Source organism: Pristiophorus japonicus, unplaced genomic scaffold (assembly GCF_044704955.1).
Source record: "Pristiophorus japonicus isolate sPriJap1 unplaced genomic scaffold, sPriJap1.hap1 HAP1_SCAFFOLD_607, whole genome shotgun sequence".
Lineage (NCBI taxonomy): Eukaryota > Metazoa > Chordata > Chondrichthyes > Pristiophoridae > Pristiophorus > Pristiophorus japonicus.
Genome location: NW_027254517.1, coordinates 156,489 through 160,167, shown reverse-complemented (window position 1 = coordinate 160,167; position 3,679 = coordinate 156,489). Strand labels below are relative to the sequence as shown.

General features: G+C 66.4%; 1 protein-coding gene across 1 annotated transcript in view; it reads right to left on the bottom strand.

Moving 5' to 3' along the window:
- LOC139255440 (tripartite motif-containing protein 2-like) overlaps positions 1–3,190 on the bottom strand; it is an 81,697-nt gene extending 78,507 nt beyond the window's left edge. Inside the window, exon 1 of the mRNA XM_070873920.1 lies at positions 2,801–3,190. The gene's annotated coding sequence lies outside the window, so the exon portion shown is untranslated. The remainder of the gene's footprint in view (positions 1–2,800) is intronic.
- Between the last annotated feature and the right edge of the window lie 489 nt (positions 3,191–3,679).

The following is a 3,679-nucleotide window of genomic DNA, read 5'->3' as shown; positions in this document are numbered from 1 at the left end:
AGAGGGGGGCGAGAGGGAGAGGGGGGCGAGAGGGAGAGGGGGGCGAGAGGAGAGGGGGGCGAGAGGGAGAGGGGGGCGAGAGGGAGAGGGGGGCGAGAGGGAGAGGGGGGCGAGAGGGAGAGGGGGGCGAGAGGGAGAGGGGGGCGAGAGGGAGAGGGGGCGAGGTTTGGCGAGGGGGAGGGGGTCCCAGAGCTGAGGCCCAGGCGATGGAGGTGCGATGCAGTAAGCTCCTGGGTTCTGAGGTGAAGTGTCACCTTCCCGTTTGTTCCCGTCAGTAACCTGAGCGCCATCTGGGCCCCATCCGGGGAACCCGCGGTGTCCCGGGGAATTCTCACCGTGCGCCCGAAACCAGGCGTTCCTGTTTGCCGCGATCGTTTACGCTGGTGTAAGGTTCAATTGGCCGGGATCCAGCGACCCCCCCTCCCCATCAACCTTGGCCCCTCACCCTCGCACTCGCACACACTCACCCACCCTCGCACTCGCCCACACTCACTCACCCTCGCCCACACTCACTCACCCTCGCCCACACTCACTCACCCTCGCCCACACTCACTCACCCTCGCCCACACTCACTCACCCTCGCCCACACTCACTCACCCTCGCCCACACTCACCCACCCTCGCACTCGCCCACCCTCACCCTCGCCCACCCTCACCCACCCTCGCACTCGCCCACACTCACTCACCCTCGCCCACACTCACTCACCCTCGCACTCGCCCACACTCACTCACCCTTGCACTCACCCACCCTCGCACTCGCCCACACTCACTCACCCTCACTCACTCACGCACACACTCACCCACCCTCGCACTCGCCCACACTCACCCACCCTCGCACTCGCCCACCCTCGCACTCGCCCACACTCACTCACCCTCGCACTCGCCCACACTCACCCACCCTCGCACTCGCCCACACTCACTCACGCACACACTCACTCACCCTCGCACTCGCCCGCACTCGCCCACCCTCGCACTCGCCCACCCTCGCACTCGCCCACCCTCGCACTCGCCCACCCTCGCACTCGCCCACCCTCGCACTCGCCCACACTCACTCACCCTCGCACTCGCCCACACTCACTCGCACTCGCCCTCCCTCGCACTCGCCCACCCTCGCACTCGCCCACACTCACTCGCCCTCGCACTCGCCCACACTCACCCGCCCTCGCACTCGCCCACACTCACCCGCCCTCGCACTCGCCCACACTCACCCGCCCTCGCACTCGCCCACACTCACCCGCCCTCGCACTCGCCCACACTCACCCGCCCTCGCACTCGCCCACACTCACCCGCCCTCGCACTCGCCCACACTCACTCGTCCTCGCACTCGCCCACCCTCGCACTCGCCCACACTCACACGCCCTCGCACTCGCCCACACTCACCCGCCCTCGCACTCGCCCACACTCACCCGCCCTCGCACTCGCCCACACTCACCCGCCCTCGCACTCGCCCACACTCACCCGCCCTCGCACTCGCCCACACTCACTCGTCCTCGCACTCGCCCACCCTCGCACTCGCCCGCCCTCGCACTCGCCCACACTCACTCGCCCTCGCACTCGCCCACCCTCGCACTCGCCCACCCTCGCACTCGCCCACCCTCACTCACCCTCGCACTCGCCCACACTCACTCACCCTCGCACTCGCCCACACTCACTCGCACTCGCCCTCCCTCGCACTCGCCCACCCTCGCACTCGCCCACACTCACCCGCCCTCGCACTCGCCCACACTCACCCGCCCTCGCACTCGCCCACACTCACCCGCCCTCGCACTCGCCCACACTCACCCGCCCTCGCACTCGCCCACACTCACCCGCCCTCGCACTCGCCCACACTCACCCGCCCTCGCACTCGCCCACACTCACCCGCCCTCGCACTCGCCCACTCACTCGCCCTCGCACTCGCCCACACTCACTCGCCCATACTCACCCGCCCTCGCACTCGCCCACACTCGCTCGTCCTCGCACTCACCCTCGCACTCACCCTCGCACTCACCCTCGCACTCACCCTCGCACTCACCCTCGCACTCACCCTCGCACTCACCCTCGCACTCACCCTCGCACTCACCCTCGCACTCACCCTCGCACTCACCCTCGCACTCACCCTCGCACTCACCCTCGCACTCACCCTCGCACTCGCCCACCCTCGCACTCACCCTCGCACTCGCCCACCCTCGCACTCACCCACACTCACTCACCCACACTCACTCACCCTCGCACTCACCCACACACTCACCCACGCACTCGCCCTCGCACTCACCCTCGCACTCACCCACACTCACTCACTCACCCTCGCACTCACCCACACTCACTCACTCACCCTCGCACTCACCCACACTCACTCACCCTCGCACTCGCTTCCCAGGCAGCAGGGGCATTACTGGCCGTTTCATTTCTCACCTCCTCGCCCCTCGCCCCCTCCAACCCCTCACCTACCCCCACCTCCTCGCCACTGCCCCTTGCCCCCACCCCCCACCTCCTCACCCCCTCATCTCCCCCTCCACCTACCATCACTTCTGCGCCCTGTCCTTTGCTCCCCACCTCCTTGCCCCCTCTGTCCCTCGGTCCCTCGCCCCTCTGCCCCTCTGCCCCCCTCTGTCCCTCGCCCCCTCTGTCCCTCGCCAATCCGGGAGGCCCCGGTGGTTATGCGGTCACACTTGCGGGGAAGGGCACGAGGCTCGATCCCAGAACCGAAGCCTGTGACAGCTCCACCTCAGAGCACTGCTGCTGCCTCTCAATCACTTGCAGCGTGAGCAGGCCCCTCTCCGGGAGAAAAGCTCGAGATAAAGAGAGAATGCGGGACTCACCGAGGAGCTGCCAGATCACAGCTCATGGCACTGGGAGGTCCCTGGCCCCTGGGAGAGCAGCAATGGCAGCAGGCGGGCGGTCTGGGCTCGGGAGCAGGGCTGTGAGGACTAGGCCGGGCTCCTGAGGGGAACGGTTACTGTGGGAAGTGCCTCCCGAGTCTCCAGCAGCTGAGTGCAGGAGATGACGTCAGTCCTGCAGTACGCTCCAGTCGGTGCTGTGTTGTGCTATGTGTATGGCTCCACCCATGGACAGGAGCTGGCTCCAGCTGATTGACAATTGCTGCCCTGTGCCTCCCGGGCCAGTAATCCCAGGGCCCCGAGCGATCGCCCGACCGAGCGAGCTCCTCTCTCCCACCCCCGAGGCAATTAGCGTGTTGTACGGAGGGAGGGGTGGGAGCAGGAGAGGCGGGACCCAACGCTTACAACAAACACATACAAACCCCTCACCCGACACAAGGTCATGGGTTCACATCTCCAGCAACAATGCTCAGAGAATGTGGCTCTCTGCTCACAGGGGACACAGCATTGACACAGTGCCTTGCACAGCGTGAAACATCGCAGCGTGACCAGGCCGAGCTTCACACCGAACCGCCAGCAGGTATTAGGGCAGGTGGAGGTGTGATTTAAGGAGCCTCTTCAGGCTGCGGAGAGAGGCGGAGAGGTTTAGGGAGGGAGTTCCAGAGTTTGGGGCCCAGGCAACAGAAGGCACGGCCACCGATGGTGGAGTAACGGAAATCGGGGGATGCTCCAGAGGCCAGAATCGGAGGAGCGCGGGGCTGGTGGAGATTGCAGAGACAGGGAGGGGTAAGGCCGAGGAGGGAATTCAACACAAGGATGAGAATTTTGAAATCGAGGCGTTGCCATACTGGGCGCCAATGT